This window comes from Pseudochaenichthys georgianus, chromosome 22 (assembly GCF_902827115.2).
Source record: "Pseudochaenichthys georgianus chromosome 22, fPseGeo1.2, whole genome shotgun sequence".
In the NCBI taxonomy this organism is placed as follows: domain Eukaryota; kingdom Metazoa; phylum Chordata; class Actinopteri; order Perciformes; family Channichthyidae; genus Pseudochaenichthys; species Pseudochaenichthys georgianus.
The window spans coordinates 34,843,234-34,864,258 of record NC_047524.1 but is presented as its reverse complement, the minus strand read 5'-3'; the positions used below and the strand labels follow the sequence as shown (position 1 = coordinate 34,864,258).

At 42.3% G+C, this 21,025-nt stretch overlaps 1 protein-coding gene across 1 annotated transcript in view; it reads left to right on the top strand.

Moving 5' to 3' along the window:
* Nucleotides 1–19,913: 19,913 nt before the first annotated feature.
* Nucleotides 19,914–21,025, top strand: part of nrxn3a (neurexin 3a) — a 280,401-nt gene continuing 279,289 nt past the window's right edge. The window contains exon 1 of the mRNA XM_071207179.1: nt 19,914–20,171. The gene's annotated coding sequence lies outside the window, so the exon portion shown is untranslated. The remainder of the gene's footprint in view (nt 20,172–21,025) is intronic.

Genomic DNA, 21,025 nt, shown 5'->3' with positions numbered 1-21,025 from the left:
TAAATACAAGTATTTAACTGAAGTTACACAACAGTGTTGTTGATACAGAGTTGGAGTTTATTCACACGTCACATACTACAGTGGGTAATGTTTTCAAGAAACATTGAACAGTGCTGCCACATATGAAACACAGGAAAAAAATAAAATACTCTGAACCCATTCTTTGCCATTATATAAAAATAGTGTTGCTACAAAAGTATAAATTAGGCTTACTAATAAGACAACTCAGATCTGAAGCTACACAGGAATCTGCTGCCAAAGTGCAATAAAAAAGACACAATAGAATCAAACCCTTTTTTTGTTGCATTTTAGTCGAGTATTAAAAGAAATCCCTTTTAAAATAGGATGCAAGCAACACTAGTTTCTTAATCTGAATTGATGATAGACTATAATCAATTTAAGTTTGCATTCTTATACCATTTTGTACATTAATTATAATGAATAAGTTCAAACAAACTAAAACTTACAGCTAATTAATAACGGTATCTAACTTGAGTTTTTATTATATCAAAAACCTGTTGAAATGCTACTGTTATTTGTACTGTCCCCCAAAAGCGCGTTGGCAGCCTCCAGGAATGCTTCTTTCACAACTTCGCCGTCTTTGAAAGACTTCATGTGTTTTGCAAGAATGTGACTGACACGATAAGATGCTATGGTAGCAGCCTTGCTCTTGTTGTTGGGCCTGGTGAAAATGGACTGCTGTGCATTTAGCTGTCCTTTCAGGCCCCTCCCCTTTTGGGAGCGTAGGGCAGAATTAGGAGGGAATTCCGTCTCCTAGCGTTTGTGCACTGTTTTGAAATGCCGCTCCTAAATTACCCTTCTTCGATAGAGCCACGCTCGCATTGCAGATGAGACAGATGGACTTTGAATTAGAATAGATACAAAAATAATCATCGTCCCACTCGGAGTGAAAATTATATATTTTGGGCTTTTTTGCTTCTGCCAAAATTGCGGTCTTGTGTGTGTGCGGACTGTCACTCCTGTTGACACGTCAGCAAAATAGTGTCCACTGCCCACCAGCCACGCCCCGACACATGGGGTCACACCGGCCAATCACAAAGCTTTGATGTGTTCAAGTGCATTATTCTGGCACAGGAAGATTATGTTATAGGACATTAACGATAAAACAGAATATTGTTGTTCTATTTTTAGACACATCTCGCGATCGATTGGGAATCTCCGGTCGTTCGCGGTCGATTGGGAATCTCCGGTCGTTTGCGACCGACTGGTTGGGCACCCCTGATCTACGCCATCCCTGTGTATTTAATCAGTAGGTACCGGTTGTATCTTTACTCAAACTATTTCACCATAGCTTAGCAGTATAGCATTAACCTCATGTGACCTGGGGGAAGGGGAGGGGAACAATGGGAACACACAGCATGTGCAGATAAAAACCACACTGCTTGAAAAACTAAACTTCAATACAAAACAACACAATCTTCATTTATCTTAACTCTATATTCTATAGATGCTGACCTTAAAAGCTGATATTATACCAATCTTGTACACAATCTTTCCAACACAATATACTTTCTTAAACCAGACTAAGCCGGTTTAACACATCAAACACATAATGGCATCAATGGACCCAGTCCAATTGAATGCATCAAGTGAAATACCTATCCCCAGAGGACTTAACACTATTTGGAGCCGGTCCAATGTAAACCAGATAACATCTAGTGCCTTCCCAAAGGTCTTTAACACTATATAGGCTAATATTCACATTAATCGGGCAGCGCCGAAGATACAACAGAGACAAATAGAAACACTATATCCAAAACCACACCACTCGCAATCACCGTATCACACCACAGATCAATATACAACTCACTACCAACGCTTGCACCTAGTTATTTAACTATGCAGTTTTTGAATTAAACAGGTATCCGTCTCACCTTTCATTTAGGCCCAATGCAAGCGCCAGCCAACACCTCCTCTTTCTGCAGCTTGGTGTGATGCTAGTTAGCTTGTAGCCTTCCTATTCTTCCAGCTCTATCCCGTTTCAGGGCCCACCCAGGGACGCCATATTGTAGGAATTCTTGAACCCTGAGAGCAGGATAAACTGAAAAGAGTCAAGGGAAGCTTATAAAAGTTAACAGCATTTAATTACACAAATGATGCGGTGATATACAATGAAATTGCAAGTGGAGGCGCTCTTCCCATTCAGCTGGTTGCCTGTCGTGTGTGCGTTGGGTCAGCCGAGGTCAGGAAAGACACCGATCCTTCCTGTGGCTCACGGGTTATCAACTGTAGTCTTCTTCTATTGGACGGGGGCGGATCCAATGCAATTCCTGCCGCTAAATGACATCATTCTGATGTCTGTGGTTCAAACATTCCCTAATAAACGTTATTTCAGCGTCAATAAATGAGTGTTAAACCCAGTGTTTAGGGTACAACATCACATGTCATTTCACCTTCAATCTAACCGGAAAGGGCGAGATTTACCCAGAGGAACATTCGGTTTTTAGAATAAAACAGATTTAAATTAAATACAGTGTAGTGTACTCTCTGAAGAACCAGCACTTTACCGTGGTAGAGAGGTTTGTGTGCCCTGATGAACCTGGGGGCTGTGTTGTCTGGAACCTTGTGTTCCTGGTAGGGTAGGCAAATTGGTCTCAGGCAAGGGACCAGACTAAGATTGGTTCAAAAGACCTCATGAAAGAAAAAACAAGAAGTGAGGATACCCGGCCCGGAGGAAGCCCGGGGTCCCCTTCTGGAGCCACGGAGCCCGGCCGGGCCCAGCCCGAAAAGGCAACGTGGGCAACACCTCCGGTTCTCCGTCCCGCGGGCCCACCACCTACGGGAAAGAGCAATGGGGTCGGTTGCGCTGCCAGAAGGGTGGCAGTGAAAGCGGAGGGTCTCGACGGACCAGACCCGGGCGACAGAAGCTGGCTTTGGGGACGTGGAACATCACCTCTCTGGGGGGGAAGGAGCCGGAGCTTGTGCGGGAGGTGGAGCATTACCAGTTGGATCTGGTTGGGCTCACCTCTACGCACAGCGTCGTTTCTGGAACCTTACTTCTGGATAGGGGTTGGACTAGGGATGTCCCGATCACCTTTTTTTGCTCCCGATCCGATTCCGATCATTTGATTTTGACAATCTGCCGATACCGATTTTTCCCGATCCGATCTTTATGCAATGCATTAAGAGAAAAAAAAGGTAACAGATAACGGCTGGCCATCCAACGCGATGAATTCAGCTATCTTGGCTGTTTTTTGGTCTTTTCACTGTTCTGGGGCAGTTTCTCTTTCCTTTTAAAAGTCTCTGAAAGTGTCGGTTGTTTCAGTGCCGTTACCTGAGTGGCCGCTGTGTACTCGCCGTGTTGTTGTTGGTGTTTGTTTCTCAGGTAGCGTATTAGATTGGTCGTGTTGAACGTAGCTCTGTTCTTTCCACCACGCGGAACCTCTGCCTTGCAAACATTGCATCTGGCTGTTACACTGCCTTCGCTTTCAATTTTATAATACTTCCAAACTCCTGACATTTTCTCTGTCCCGACTCCCGAGTCACCAGCTGAACGTAGCCTCTCGTTAGCTTACTGCTACTTGTAGCGGCCAAAATCATATATAACTAAAACAGCCGCTGAGGCACTAGTTAGCGGATATTACGCAGGGCAATGCAATGATCCAGGTCCAGACAAGATTCTCCGTTGTGCATTTATTATGATCCAATATCATTGACAATGAACAGGTTTCCTATGGTTGGTTCCTTTAAGCCTTTCCTATGACTTTCCTTTCTTGTGGTTGGAAAAACCCTGGTAAAAAACCGTTTGCCTACTAGTGCTCTGGCTCCCACAACCCACCTGTCTCCAATATATACAATTACACCAGGTGCTCTAATCACCCAGTGCCCAAAACATGCCTTCAAAATAAAAGCATAGAAACTACTTTAACTTATGACGCTAATTAAGAATACATATAAATGATAATAATAAACACTATAAACAGCAAGAAAATAAATGTTTAAACTATTAAATAATATAAAGATATATAGCTCCAACACTACTATTAGACACTGCGCCCACTCTGTTGCCAGATTTCAGAGAAATAAGCAACCAGGTCTATGAAAACAAGCCCAAAGAAAGCAACACATACATGATGTTGTGTAATTTTAAACGAAAACTAAGTCCTCAGGATGACTTTAAGACGTGAACATGGTCATTTTTGTTTTGTAACATTAAATTAAAAAAAATATTTTATAAAAAAAAAAAAAAAAAAATCCCGATCCCCGATTTTTTTCTCCCGATCCCCGATCTTTTTTAAATCACGTGATCGGCTCCGATCCCCGATCACGTGATCGGATCGGGACATCTCTAGTCCCCGGTTGGGTGCTTCGTTGTTGGAGTTTACCCCCGTGCACGAGAAGGTCGCCTCCCTACACCTGCGGGTTATGGGGGGGAACACTCTGACTGTTGTGTGTGCTTATGCACCCAACAGCAGTTCAGAGTATACGACCTTCTTGGAGACCCTGGAAAGAGTCCTGTATGGGGCTCCTGAAGGGGACTCTTTAATCTTGCTGGGGGACTTTAACGCACATGTGGGCAATGATGGAGAGACTTGGAGGGGCGTGATTGGGAGGAACGGCCCCCCTGATCTGAACCGGAGTGGTGGTTTGTTACTGGACTTCTTTGCTAGTCATGGATTGGCCATAACAAACATCATGTTCGAACATAAGGATGCTCATAAGTGTACGTGGTACCAGAGCACCCCAGGCAGAAGGTCCATGATCAATTTCGTTATCGTATCATCGGACCTGAGGCCGTATGTTTTGGACACTCGGGTAAAGAGAGGGGCGGAGTTGTCAACTGATCACCATCTGGTGGTGAGTTGGGTCGAGTGGCCCCCGCCACTCGACCCAACTCACCACCAGATTGGTTCAAAAGACCTCATGGAAGAAAAAACAAGAAGTGAGGATACCTGGCCTATATAGCCGTATTTACACGACGGATCAGCTTTTTACTCTCGCAAGGATCATGGAGGGGGCCTGGGAGTACGCTTATCCGGTCTACATGTGTTTTGTAGACTTGGAGAAGGCGTATGACCGAGTTCCCAGGGAGTTACTGTGGGAGGTGCTGCGGGAGTATGGGGTGAGGGGGTCTCTACTTAGGGCCATCCAATCTCTGTACTCCCAAAGCGAGAGCTGTGTCCGGGTCCTCTGCAGTAAGTCGGACCCATTTCCGGTGAGGGTTGGCCTCCGCCAGGGCTGCGCTTTGTCACCAATCCTGTTTGTAATATAGATGGATCGGATTTCGAGGCGTAGTCATGGGGGAGGGGGTCTGCAGTTCGGTGGACTAAGGATTGCACCACTGCTTTTTGCAGATGATGTGGTTCTGATGGCTTCATCGGTCTGCGACCTTCAGCGCTCACTGGATCTGTTCGCAACCGAGTGTGAAGCAGCTGGGATGAGGATCAGCACCTCCAAATCTGAGGCCATGGTTCTCAGCAGGAAACCGATGGACTGTCCACTCCAAGTAGGGAATGAGTCCTTACCCCAAGTGAAGGAGTTCAAGTATGGGATGAAGTAAGTGAGGGAACAATGGAGCGTGAGATGGGCCGGAGAATCGGAGCAGCGGAAGCGGTACTGCAGTCGCTTTACCGCACCGTTGTGACGAAAAGGGAGCTGTGCCAGAAGGCAAAGCTCTCTGTCTACCGGGCCATTTTCGTTCCAACCCTCACCTATGGTCATGAAAGAACGAGATCGCGGATACAAGCGGCCGAGATGGGTTTTCTCCGCAGGGTGGCTGGTGTCTCCCTTAGGGATAAGGTGAGAAGTTCGGTCATCCGGGAGGGACTCGGAGTTGAGCCGCTCCTCCTTCGCGTCGAAAGGAGCCAGTTGAGGTGGTTCAGGCACCTAGTTAGGAGGCCACCTGGGCGCCTCCCTAGGGAGGTGTTCCAGGCACGTCCAGCTGGGAAGACACCAAGGGGTAGACCTAGGACCAGGTGGAGGGATTATATGTCTTCGCTGGCCTGGGAGTGCCTTGCGATCCCCCAGTCAGAGCTGCTTGATGTTGCCAGGGAAAATAAAGTTCGGGGCTCTCTGCTAGAACTGCTACCCCCGCGACCCGACCACGGATAAGTGGGAGACGATGGATGGATGGATGGACAGTGTATTTAATTTAAATGACGCCATATCAACATTGATTTTAATTTCTTACAGTTCAGAGACAAATTTTGCAAATATGGCTGTAGCCATCGATCATCTTAAGATAAGATAAGATAAGATACTTTATTGATCCCAAGTTGGGAAATGTTTTTGTTACAGCAGCATACTACTTTGCTCTACTCCACTACAATTCAGAGGTTAACCTGGTATTTTTACTCCACTACATTTATTTTTGTTACTTGATTCTGATTAATGATGTGAAATATAAACAACCCTTAAATCAGACTTTAGTTACACCTGAGTCAAATTCAGGGAAGGTGATTGTCAAGTGCCAAAATAAACTATGCAATATACTGTATTAGACGTTAAGTACTTTGTCAGACTTAATATTTATCTGTTGATAACCCCAACGTTTTTTTCTTATTCAAAAGAAGACCTTAACTTAAAGTATTCTTTAATGTTTAAATAAAGCCTTATTAGTTTGTCTGTTTTGCACATCCTCCTATTAATATCTTTGGACGTCCTGCACTAAACTGTTTTATTGTAGAGATCACGACAGTATCTTCTTGATATTTTCTATTCTATATTTATATCATTGACCTTCTACTTTCGCCATATTTTGTATGTAGGCTACTCTTAAAGAGCCTGTGACACCATCCCAACAACTGTTGTGCAATGAAATATTGGGCTACTAGTAATCTCGAACCGTCAGTTTAAAAAAGAAAAAACGATACCGTTTCGTTAAATATCAATAATTTCGAACATCGCGGGGAAATTCCTTCGACTCATTTTGAAGTTTTGGGGGAAGCCGGAAGTGACGTCAATGCGGGAACGCTTCGAGAGCCAAACACGGACAAAGTGTGTTGTGTCATGCGTAGAAATGGTGAATTACTGAGTTTAGGCACGTTAATAATGTTTTAATGAAGTTGACTACAGTATATTCATATTTGTCAGTGCTTTCATGTCAATTCGGCGACATAAACATAAATGATCGTGGTGAAGATGATGATTACATTAGGATTAAAAATCGGGAGTGAGAGCTGCTGAATTTCCTCCAGTCGGATGTGATATAAAAACAAATCGATTATTTTTGTAGTTATAAACTCAAGTGGATGAAACTACATTTATTAGTGCTTTCATGTCAATTCGGCGAACATATGATACATTAAATGATGAGTGAGGATGATGATTAAAAATCGTTTGTTTGTGCCGGTCTGCATTTCCTGATGAGAAAACAAACCGATGCTTTTTGTAGTTGTAGTACACCAACATGGATTAAACGTGTGGTTTTTTACCACAATGTTGGGGAAATTAATGGATAAAATGCACGGATTATTATTATTATTATTCCCACTCCGATCGGGACACTAGGTCCACCGTTTCCCCGCAGCGAGGCTCCCCCCGTTGACAGTTTACGTGGGCTGGGTGCAGTGGCGGACTGGCCATCGGGACGAATCCCGATGGGCCGGTACCGAAGTGGGCCGGTCGGATAAGTAACTAGCACATCCCCCATAGGCGGCGCGTGAGGCTCAGGTTTGAGAAGGCTAAATAACTTCTTTTACCTGACGCTGCCCGCCTCCGGCGTCTATAGAAAAGAGATGAACTCAGTGTGCGGAGTTTAAATCTCTCAAGTCATATTACAGGATAAAGGAAATACAGTTTAAACTGTGGTATGCAGAGAAGACGCCGACGTGTCACACTTATCATTCATATTACATCATCAATCAGATCATCGATCATATAATATCATAATACATCATATATTTCCTTATCTGAGTCAGCTTCTCCAGCCTCATCTGGCCATGCAACACTCACAGTGTCACAGACTGTATGCAGAAGTATTATTTAACACATTATGTTGACGAAACACTCGAGACAAATGTAATTAAAGTCAGATCCACTCGTGTCTTAGACGTGAACGCGCTCTCAGCTGGAGAGAGAAACCCTGGCTTGATTTACCGAGTTGATAACCAGCGTCGTAGGACCGCTTAGCGAGATCTCGTTTGTTAGTTTGTTGTTGTTAGTTTGTTTGTTACTCAAACATATCCAGGGTCTGTTGAACTGGCTTCGTAGTACAGGGCACAGGTGGCTAGCAGCGCTAATGTCAAAGACACAGACATTATACATTATATTTGTATTTTACATCCCCCGCTACCCCCGTTGACAATTTACTAGCGGTACCGAAGTGGGCCGGTCGAGAGTCCCGGGATGATTTTTAGTCCCATTCCACCACTGGCTACATGACCATATGATCGCCCATATTGACGCACCTCATTCCTAAACTTCTATCTAACAGATACAACATAAACCGATCCTTCAGCCTCATATGAGCTCTCAGACACGTTCAACATTAACCTGTCATCGCTGTCTGAGCTTGCTGCTGTGTGCGCCGTCGTGCGTTTACATCTGACTGTATATATATAAAGGTTTACATGCAGATGCTGGGATCCTGGACGGTGCAGCTGGAGCGCTGTGCCCGCAATGACGTCACCCATAATTTGGCGGGACTTGAAGAATCCGCGAGAAGATCCAGAAAATTGTCAACATTGAAGGCAGATTAATGGTTATCAAAGTACAAATATCCAAAATCAGTTCAGTAACGGTTTTCAAGGGGACAATATACGTACTCAAATTGATGGGTTTGGATGATGGGGGGAAACCGTGTCACAGGCTCTTTAAAGGTGGGGTAGGTAAGTTTGAGAAACCGGCTCGAGATACACTTTTTGTTATATTCCATGGAATGCTCTTAACATCCCGATAGCAATGAATATTCTAAGTGTTTTGACAAAAAATCCATAAAAAAATATCATCTGTGGAAGTCGTAGTACTGTAAAAAGCACGACCAATCATTTTAGCCGGCTCGGCTAAAGTAACTGGATGGCCTACCTGCCTGTCAGCCATCCATCTGTGCACACACTTATCTCGTGCCCTCATTGGTCATGTGCGCGTTCGTGTGTTGGAGGAGGGGCTCTGTAAGGAAGTGTCAGATTTTTTCCGGCTGTGTATTTTAAAATTCTAGCGCACTCAAACTGGTTTGTCCAAAATTACCTACCCCACCTTTAATATTTAAATGTTTTCATCAAATATAACTTATTCAACAACTAAATTCAATAACGTGATTCAACCACTAAGCGGTGCGGGTTAAAAAAAACAGTGGTCTAGTTAATAAAACATAATAATATCAAACATAATATTACTATTAACTTTATTGTGAAATTAAAACAGAACGGTAAAGGAAAATACAGTTTCAGTCTCTGGATTTGAAGCTTATGCATTGTACCATGAACCTGTATAGACAGTAACAGTCAGACATGTAACAGTCAGAGTTGGATAGGTAGTTCAGTAAATCAGTAATATCTTTAAAAACTACAAGTCCCTTTCTATCAGCTGTGCACCGTTATGGTGTAAATACAGCCTATCTACCAATTGGATCAAATATAAAAGTCAGCCGAATTAGTATTGATACTGCAAGGAGACGTATTGTGTGAAATGAAATGGAAGATGTTGTTTAATTGCTGATATATTTATGATCCACGTCACGTATTCAGTTTCGGCGGCAGTTCTTCCTGTTTCTCTAGAAGTCTTCTCATCAGGGCTCTATAAATAGAGAACTACGGCAGATATGTAATATTTAATGCAGCCGAACCGTGTATTACAATGCCGTTATGTGATGACTTTCAAAGAGAAAAGCAAGTACACTCGGAATAAAGTATTATTTTCTTTTTTTAAATGTTTTCCGATTTCATATTTATGAAATATAATATAATATATTTCATAAACACCATATCCCGACGTGCATTGCGGCTAAAACATCTAGGATTATGGGTGTAGTTTGATGTTTTAGCCTATCAAAACCTCTGAAAAAAGAAATATCTCTCAGAATCGAAAGAGAAAAACCTATGGGAAAAACACAAAAGCATTGTACACAATTTAAACCAATTAATATCGTGTAATTAACAAGGATAAACTGATGTTTTTTAGTGGATGAGTACTGCAGATATCACTGTTAAATAATTTGATCATTGGCTTTATTATGAAAACTTCGAGACCGAAAATACTGTTTTCACCCGTGAGTGTTGACGCTAACTTTACATGGAAGCTGCCGCATATACACGTTCTCCTGGCCAGATCTCAAATCATCTTCGTAATGTCTATCAAACTATAGATCCTACATATTGACTGGACGTGTATTCTAAAAGTACAATATATACTTCTCGCTAGAAATCGAATCGAAAAGCGTTTTAATGGCCAAACTATCGTACAATTTAGGATTTTACAGAGAGGGGTATTTGTGAATAAACGACCCTGTAACGTTTGCAATCAACGGGAGCACTAGAAGTCGAAAACTTTAAACGTGATTATAGGTCGTATGAGTTGGAGGACTTGTTGTTTCTTCCGTAGCGTCACGCTAAGTGACCTCTGTTTGTGATGGCATCATCAGCTGATCACCACTGGATCGGCTGTCAGTCACTTTAACAGCTGCAGAGTCTGTTGACTGAGTTTGTGTTTGCAGACATGTTCTGTTCCATTACTAATAAAATACACACTGTTACCTCTGCCAGAGCAGCAGCAGTGTTACCTCAATTCGCTTCAGCTGATTCAAAATACTGCAGCGCTCGTATTGACAAGAGCAAGAAAAAGAGACTACATTTCTCCTGTTTTGGCTGCCTTTTGAACACAGGATAGAATTACAAATGATTCTTCTCGCCTAAAAAGCCCTTAATGGGCAGGCGCCATCTTATCTTAAAGGGGTCATTATACCCTACTGTCCCACTAGGGCAGTGGTTCTCAGATTTTTTCTGTCAGGCCCCCCTTTGGTGGAAAAAAAAAGTTGGGCCCCCCCAACACAAATAGTCATGTAATGGGCCAAGTTAACATTTATTAAAATACATAGAATAGAATCCTTTGTTGTCATTATACAAGTACAATGAGATAGTAGAGCTATTCCTTTTTTTAAGGTGCCATCAAAAATACAAAAACCAACAAGAGACGTACAACATTCAAACAACAAGCATTCATACTTCATTATTCAGATAAAGTTAAAGTGCAGTAATATATCGGTTTAAGTAAAATAAATATGTTTGAATGTGTATAAAATATATATATATATATATATATATATATTGTGTGTGCATCGTGTGTGGTCAAACAGATGGTGACCAGAGTGTGTACTGTCCTTCACAATGTTCTTTGCTCTACTGAGGCAGCGGGAGTTGAAGATGTCCATCAGGGAGGGGAGATGGCAGCCGATGATTTTCTGTGCTGTGTTGATCCCTCTCTGGAGCCTTTTCCTGCCTGCCGCAGTGCAGCTGGAGCATCAGGTTCTGGATAGCTGAGCGGTAGAAGGTCTCCAGCAGCTTGAAGTTCAGGTGAGGTGGTTCTTCCTCAGCACCCTCAGGAAGTAGACCCTGCTGGGCCTTCTTGATGACTGCTTTGGTGTTGTCTGTCCAAAAGAGGTTGTTGGAAATGAGGACACCAAGAAATTTGAAGCGGTGGACCCTCTCCACACACTCTGCGTTAATGTAGAGGGGGGCTGGATCGCTGTCATTCCTCCTGAAGTCCACAATGATTTCTTAAATGTTAGTTTTTCATCAATATGAACATGAGCATTCCTTTAAAAATAAAATAAAAATCACTTTGCTAGAACAGTGATAATAAAACAATGTTCCATAAGTCTGTGTGCTCAAAAATCATAATAAATAATACAATTGTGCAATCTTTTTGCTAGAACAATAACTTATAATACTTTGCCACTTTGCAATCTGGGCAAACATATGAAAAGAAAGAAAATGCTGATATTTGGAGAAAAAGTGTGTCTTATCACAGCATTAGTGGCTGCAATGAGCCTGTTTTGCACTGCACATTTTTTCAGGCTTGACCTTCCATCCTCATCATGTACATTATACACCTGTGTCCTACAGCGCCCCCATAGATTTCTAAGTGTAACTACAGGACACAACAGTTTAGTGTTCCACCGGTCATGCCTATACGTCATAACAATGTTTATTTATTTTTATTTTGTTGTCATAACTCAATGACAACTGAGGTCATCCTCCTCGACCTCACAGCAGCGTTCGACACCATCAACCATACCATCCTGCTGTCCTGCCTGGAATCATCTCTTAACATCACTGACACTGCACTCTCCTGGTTGAAATCATACCTCACCAGCAGACACCAGTTCATCCACATAAATAACTGCACTTCCTCCACTGCCCCTCTGTCCCAAGGCATCCCCCAGGGTTCGGTGCTTGGTCCTCTCCTTTTCATCCTCTATATACTCCCCCTAGGAAAAATCATCTGCCGCCACAACCTCCAGTATCACTGCTATGCGGATGACATCCAACTCTACATTTCCCCAAAAACCATCACTGCCACAACTCACTCCACACTCACCAACTGTCTCTCAAAAATTAAATCCTGGATGCAAACAAACTACCTTCAACTGAACAGCGACAAATCAGATATCATCATAATCTGACCCACATCACCACCCAGAACTTCAACCTCACCCTTGACAACACCACTCTAACCCCATCTCCTCACATTCGCAACATTGGAGTGATCTTTGACAGCCAGCTCAAATTCGACAAACACACAAACCATATCACCAGGACTGCCTTCTTCCATCTGAAAAACATCGCCCGCCTCCGCCCCTCACTCTCCTTCCCGGCTGCTGAAACCCTCATCCACGCATTTATCACTTCAAGACTGGACTCCTGCAACAGCCTCCTGTATGGCTCATCATCCAACATTCTAAATAAACTACAATACATCCAGAACTGCGCTGCCCGCCTCCTCACCCACACCCGCTCCAGAGACCACATCACCCCCGTCCTTAAAAACCTGCACTGGCTCCCTGTTCGTCAACGAATACACTTCAAAATCCTTCTGCTAACACACAAAGTTCTCAATAACCAGACCCTCCCCTACCTCACCGACCTGATCCACCACTAAACCCCTTCCCGCAGCCTTCGTTCATCAGAAGCGAACCTCCTCTCTATCCCCACATGAACCAAGCTCCGAAACTGGGGGGACAGAGCCTTCTCCATTGCTGCCCCCACCCTCTGGAACTCCCTTCCACAACGCATCAGAGACTGCACCGACCCCCCACTTTCAAAACACTGACCAAAACACACCTCTTCAGACTGGCTTTTAATTTGTGAATTATGCTGTGTTGCTGTTTTAATATTTATTTATTTTTTATTTCTATTCTTTATTCTATTTTATCATGTTTTATCAAACCCCTGTAAAGCGTCTTTGAGCATCTGAAAAAGTGCTTTGAAATAAAATGTATTATTATTATTATTATAACAATTTTTCCTCCTGGTCTCTCCCTGTCATGCCTCTGCGCCCCCAAGGGCTCGAAAATGACATTCCCAGAACAAATGACTATATCTTCCCTTCTAAAAGGGATACATTAATAATATGTTTTCTCAAAGCAATGATAAACCTGTCAGTTGGATGTAGAAAAGTCAGAATCAATATAGCATTTTTTCATTTTAAAGTAAATTCAGATTGAACATAGTAAAAAAAATGTAATTATAGTGTCCGTCCAAAAAAGAATTACGAGCCGTCATTTTACTTGAACTTTATTTCAATGAAATTAGTTGTAATTATTGTCCTACATTTTTATTTGTTTTACAGAGATGTTTCACAGCTGTCTGGGCCTAGTGGCCCACAGGCGGCGTTTATCCAGCAGCCACAACATCCATCTGTGCCGGCCCCCAGGTCAAGATCTACTGTTGCTCAAGGGCCTTCACCAAAGCCATCACCACCAAGGACCAGCAGACCAGCATCACTACAGCAGCCTCCACCTCCATCTGCGGCTGCCACCAGGTCAAGATACACCTCAGCACAAAGGCTCCACCACAGCCATCACCTTCAACCCAGCCAGCAAGGAGGTCTCGTGGAGGTCTCGTATAGCACTTGTACACCCCATCTACACAGCAGCCCATGCACCATCACCCCCACCTACACAGCAGTGAGGTGACGTGCAACAACATTAACCTTTCTGTTGGTCGCTTGTTAGCCCATAATGATAGCCCTATAGTTTAAATCTACTACCCACACATGAACATATGGAAATGGGTTACTATTTAAAAAAATAAATGTATTTATAAATGTATTTAGGAACCTATCCATGTGATTTTTAGTGGGGGTCGACCTCAAATCCTCTATGGGGGTCCAGGGGCATGCCCCCCCGGTAAGATTTTATTTTGGAGTTAAATGCATCAATCTGGTGCATTTTGAGGGGAAAATAAAGAGACTAGATCTATGGAAACACCTATATTAAACAGAACTGTATACATTTCAATAATCATAAAATCATGGCCATAACCAATAACATACCATTTCCAATATGAAAAAAACACTGAAACTTGTTTATTAATTTATTTTTGGTTCATTTATAGTTGTGAGTGTGTCTGTGCTCCTGAATCAGCCTCTCCTGTCTCCCTCCTCTCCCCCTGCTCCTCTTTGAAGCAGCAGCAAAGACTAGTTTTCTCTCAACAAGTTTTAAAAGTGTATCTTACCTTTTATCACCCAGTTAACTTTTTATTTATTTATTCATGCATATTTTACTAATCACATTACATTTCATTTAGCTGACGCTTTTATCCAAAGCGACTTATAATGACCGATTACAGGGAAATTCTCCCTGGAGTAACTAAGGCCTAAGTGCCTTACTCAAGGGCACACTAGTGGTGGTGTTCCTGGCGGGATTTGAACTTACAGCCTTCCGATCTTCAGCCCACCTCACTATCCATTAGACCAATCACTACCCTCTCAAATGGAAATATGTTTACATAAATGGTGACCACCGTTTGAGACCCACTGAGAACTTAGACTAAGTTAACTATCTAAATACTCAGAGAGTCCTTTACCTCACCTGAGCTGAGGTTATCCCGAGCTTGAATGACACACAGAGACCAATAAAGGGCTTTGATTTATGATCTGTATGACTGTGGCCATGTCGGCAGGCCACATCATGTGGACAGCCAGTCACCCTGTGTGAGGCAGGCCACTTAACAGGCCAGAAGGAGGCGAGATCAGTGCAAGGGAGCGAGGAATCATTGTCCACAAGTTAATCGATCGCAGATGGCGTCGTGGTCACGTACGAATACAAAACAAATTATAATTTTTTTTTTAATTAAAAAAAACAAAACCTAAATGGGTCGCGAAATATACTTGGGCGGCCGTTAATATACCTGGGCGGCCCGCCCAAGTATAGGCTATGTGTGGGAAACCTGCTCAATTTGTATTTTTACACATCACATGAACCTTGGTATGTAATATAAAGTCATTATTCAGTCCTAATGTATCTCAGTCCCTGCTGTGGTGAAAGTAGAGTGATAAACACCTGTTTTACTCAAAATTCGATTTATATACAGTGTAATTCAAATATTTCACTGCTTTTGTGATCCTAAGACTTTGGTAACCAAATCTAAAACACCAAAACAATTTGATCACATGAGTAAATGTGTGTTTTCACAAGAGTTTTGAAGATTTTCCGAAAATCGGATTTAACATTTTAAGCTTTTGAGCTACTTATCTCATCAAACAGTGCTCTAAGGTGAGTAATTTGCATATATAGCAATACCAGAGATTGTCCTGAACATTTTGATATTTAACACATGGGGTGCCATGTTAGAAGAAATACATTTAAAAGGGGATTTAAGAAAACATCAAAAATTCGAGAAAATACCCTTAGCCTCCAGAGGGTTAATCAACACATCCTCACTCCCAGGTCGGCCTATGTTCACGTTATGTCAAGTCCCCTGTGTCGGCTTTTTCCAACGCAAGGGGGGGGGCCTTAGAGTCCATTTCCAACGCAAGGGGGGGGCCCTTAGCGTCCATTTTCAGCTTTCCGGGATGTCCATATGCTTCTATGGACGCTCATGGAAGCACGGCATTCGTTTGTGTCGGCTGCCCTTAAAGGCAATGTGAGCGTCCATTCTCATTGGATAACGGAGAATTGTACACCCGGAAGTAAGTATTCCCCTTACTGTCGATTGATTTTACAGTGATATCTGCACTACTCATCGACTAAAAAACACCAGATTATCCTTGTTAATTACACAACATTGATTGGTTTAAATTGTGTGCAATGCTTTTGTATTTTTCCCCTTCGATTCGGAGAAACAAATGTTTTTTCGGAGTAAAGGACGGCAGAAGACACTACACTACCCAGAATCCCCAGCTATCGTTTGGACTACACCATGTGCTCTGTTTGACGTCACATGATCTTCAAATTTCTCCCTGCAGAAAAAAAAAAAACATGGCCGAACTTCGTTTTATTCTCGGTGTAAAATGCCTATTTAAAGTTAGTTTGGCCATTAAAATGCGTTTTGATGTAATTTGATGCGAGAAATATGAGTTGTTATTTCAGATTATGTGTGCAGTGGATATACATGATCTTTAGTTTGCTAGTTATTACGAAGATTACTTCAGTAAATTGCGTCCAAAACATTTTCATTGTTACCAAGGTGGTTGCTAGGGACGCTGCTATCGATATTATTGCTGTTATGTTGTGTAACTGTTAAATGGTGTTATCTTTATTGCTACCCCCTTCCCCGTCAATGTATAGTGTTGGTCCACAGCGCAAACATATTAGTTTAACAAAATCCGCATCTAAAGATAGCCCACGTTATTTCCCCTGTGCAATTCCAGTCTCACATCTCAGAGCACATCGTCATTAACAAATACCGGAAACAGACCGAAAACATTTAAAAAAAATAAAATAATACTTTATTCCGAGTGAGCTTGCTTTTCTCTTTGAAAGTCATCACATAACGGCATTGTAAAACACGGTTCGGCTGCATTAAATATTACATATCTGCCGTAGTTCTGTATTTATAGAGCCCTGATGAGAAGACTTCTAGACAAACATGAGGAACTGAAAACGTGACGTGGATCATAACTATATCAGCCATTAAACAACATCTTACATTTCTTTTCACACAATACGTCTCCTTGCAGTATCAACACTAATTCGGCTGACTTTTATATTTGATCCAATTGGTAGATAGGCTGTATTTACACCATAAACGTGCACAGCTGATTTAACCTAGTGGTTAAAGCATGTTATTGAATTTCATTATTTTTATTATTAGATATTAATAGGATCCCTATAAAGTATATTCATTACTCGTTATTCTCTACTAATAGTTAATTAAAGACTGTATATAATGACTATTTTGCACATCCCTTTCAAGATTTCAAGATTTTCTAAGGTTTATTGACATATCATATAGGCCTACACAACTATAGTGTAGTTATGCATTGAATGAAAAACTTGGGTCGCAGGTTCCCCAATAGTGCATTACAAGACATCTATCAATATGTGTGCATACCTCCAGCAATGTTAACTATGTTGAAGCACTTATTTTAACTGATATTATACATAATGTATTATACTCTTATAAGACGTATGTAGATATTTCATCTCCGGCCTTGTCAGGTATTGAACAATCAATAAATAAAGAACACAGAATTGTTAAATATAAAACACAGAATTTGTGTGATTATACTAAATTATTTACAAATAAACACCACTGCATATTTAACTGTTACACATGCTGATGTAACGCAAATGTTCCAACTTGGGATCAATAAAGTATATCTTATCTTAAGATGATCGATGGCTACTGCCATATTTGCAAAATATTGAATTACAAGTGCATGTTTCAGGCTTATCAATTAATGTAATGTAATGTAATGTTATCATTTAACAACAGGGGTCACAAACATAAGACCAGCTGTTAAATAAAGCTCTTCTGACCTTAGCTGGCATGTGTGTATATATATTAATGCTGCCCATTATGGGCACAAGCAATTTTCACCCATTTATTAATGATATGTTTTAAATGTGAGTGTTTCCTATCCCCTAAACCTCCAGGGATGTACACAGTTTAATACTGGCAACTTCTTATTATGGGAAATACGAAAACGTCTTTTAAAACTACAACTCCCAGTATAGAGACGTGTGCCATAGATAGAGAACATGTTGCAAAACAGAATAGCCAGCATGTGTAGTTCGGGGGACGGGGTGGGGGAGGGGGGGACGCGGTGGACCCGTTCAAATGCAGTTTTGGACAGTCTGCCGCCATCCCATTTCAAGTGCTGTTCGAGGCTCAGTAACCCTCGGAGCACACTCTCCAATCACGGAGCTTGAGGACTATCACGGGGTTTGTCAAACAGAGCACATGGTGTAGTCCAAACGACAGCTGGGGATTCTGGGTAGTGCAGTGTCTTCTGCCATCCTTTACTCCGAAAAAATATTTGTTTCTCCGAATCGAAGGGGAAAAATACAAAAGCATTGCACACAATTTAAACCAATCAATGTTGTGTAATTAACAAGGATAATCTGGTGTTTTTTAGTCGATGAGTAGTGCAGATATCACTGTAAAATCAATCGACAGTAAGGGGAATACTTACTTCCGGGTGTACAATTCTCCGTTATCCAATGAGAATGGACGCTCACATTGCCTTTAAGGGCAGTCGACACAAACGAATGCCGTGCTTCCATGAGCGTCCATAGAAGCATATGGACATCCCGGAAAGCTGAAAATGGACGCCAAGGGCACCCCCCTTGGGTTAAAAATGGACGCTAAGCCCCCCCCCCCCTTGCGTTGGAAAAAGCCGACACAGGGGACTTGACATAACGTCAACATAGGCCGACCTGGGAGTGAGGATGTGTTAGTTTAATGTGTCACTTTGCTTCTGGAGGCGGCGTGTGGCGCAGTGGGTTGTGCGTATGTGTTTGGATGTAGGTGTTTGGATCAGCGGGTCACAGGTTCTAACCCCACTGCAGCATGTCGTTATGTCCCTGAGACACACCCCAAAGTGCTCCTGTGGGGATTGTCCACAGTATTGAGTATGTAAGTCGCTTTGGATAAATGCGTCTAACAAGTAACATGTAATGTATACGATCATTGATGTTTTGTTGTTGATTATTGGACACTTATTTTGTAAAAGTGATAGCGCGTGAGGAGGGGAAATAAACTGAAGTAGGCTAATCACCAGCTCTGAGTGATCTGTTGCCGAGGGGGCATTAAACCGGGGTTACATTAGCAACTGAAAAAACCTGTAACAAATATACATGCCTAATGACCATAAACACCAAACTGCTTTATTGTTGACAATCAGGATGTAAGCACTAGAAAAAGGCAGGTGATGCTTCTTCTGCAGGTTGATGAGGGGCTGAGGCCAGACCAATAGGTGTTAAAATGCAGCCTGTACTTTTCTGTTTTTTGTAAAAATATGTTTTATATTTCATTTTCCTCAAAGTTTTCCTTTCCATTTCCATTCCAGAATATATGAGGTTTTTTGCACTATGGGTGTGTGGTTTTGTGAATTGTGTTTAGTATTTTGAGAAAATAAGCCCTGTTTTCAAAAAATGTGTTTTAGAAATTGAAGAAAGTGTAATATTATTGCTTGAATGTGAAATTGGTAAAATAATACATTTCATTATAGTCAACGTTTCAGTTTTTTCAGTGTCTTATGGTGTGTCAGCTTTTTAAAATGTTTATTATGTGTAACCCTCTTTAAAAAATATATATATATACACATATATTGATTGTTACAGCTTGGAAGTATTATAATTATTACTTTTTTAATAATAATATTCATAATCTTATCTGATTCTGATATCATCTGTGTGTGTGCGTGTGCGTGTGCGTGTGTGTGTGTGTGTGTGTGTGTGTGTGTGTGTGCGTGTGTGTGTGTGATGGCCGCTTACGTGCCTGTATGCCTTTAAATGGCGCTTGCTGAGGGCGGACCCGAGTTGCGCGTTTGTGTGCGTGCATGCGCCTCTCGCCTGAAGCCGCTACCATCCGCACCGAGCTAACAGCGGCTTTTGTGCGGATGATGCACCGTGGTAGACGCACCTGAGAGGAAGGATAGATCCGCCTGGTACGGCCTGGTGCCCCCCCCCCCCCCAACCCCGCCGCTGCGCACCGGCACGAATACGTCTGCTTTGGAACGGAGCTTGGATTTTAAAAACTGCGGCTCCGTTGAGTTTAAAGCTGGATTTTAGCAGTTGGATACTCTTGGCCATGTTTGTAACTAAGGTCAGTAGCGTCGTGTTTCCCTCCAACCTGTTCATGTTGTTGTGTAGAGAACTGTGTGAGTTCAGCGTAGTGAAACAGGAGCAGGTGCCAGAGGAAATGTGAGGCTCCACTCCTGGCGCACAGGTATCGCGGAACTTGCCACTTTGTAAAGGACGTTTCCAGCTTGTGCGCACCGGAACCGTGAATATGTGGACATGGAGGCGCGCTGAGTCTCCTTGAAGGAACAGCGGCGTGTGTGGATTCAAAATGGGAATTTCTTCCATGTTGGCCTGCATTCCTCCCGCGGAGCAGATGCAGCGTGACAGGCGGGTATCGAATTACACACGACCTCTCCGATCCCCAGAGGCGATGTTTACTATATGAAAGATTCATTTTATTTGTATTTATCATCTTGCAAACACGTGCACAGAGCGTTTACATCGCGCGTGTTTGTCAAATTGGAATAGTGGCCCTAAAAAAGGCTCTTCAACCACGATCCAAACAGATTTCCTTCACCTGCTAGAATGATGAATTATAGATCACGCACGCCAGGTGTCCGGTGTCCGCGCATTGTTCTCTGCAGCTTCATGTTAAAATGTGAAACTAATGCACGCACCCCTCTGCAAACAAGCCAACGCGGTTAATAAACTCTTTCAATATGGATGCATACAGTATTGTGATGTAATAGGAGAAGTGCATGCAGTTTGTTACATGACCTTATGTGTTAACGGAGGTGGAATAACCATCCCCTTCCAACATGTTTACTCAGATCGTATTTACCGGATTAATCAAACGGATGGCACGTTTTTATTTAATTTCAGATCATTATAATAAATGAATCAAATCCTAAAAATAACGATTATATTTTCACGTTA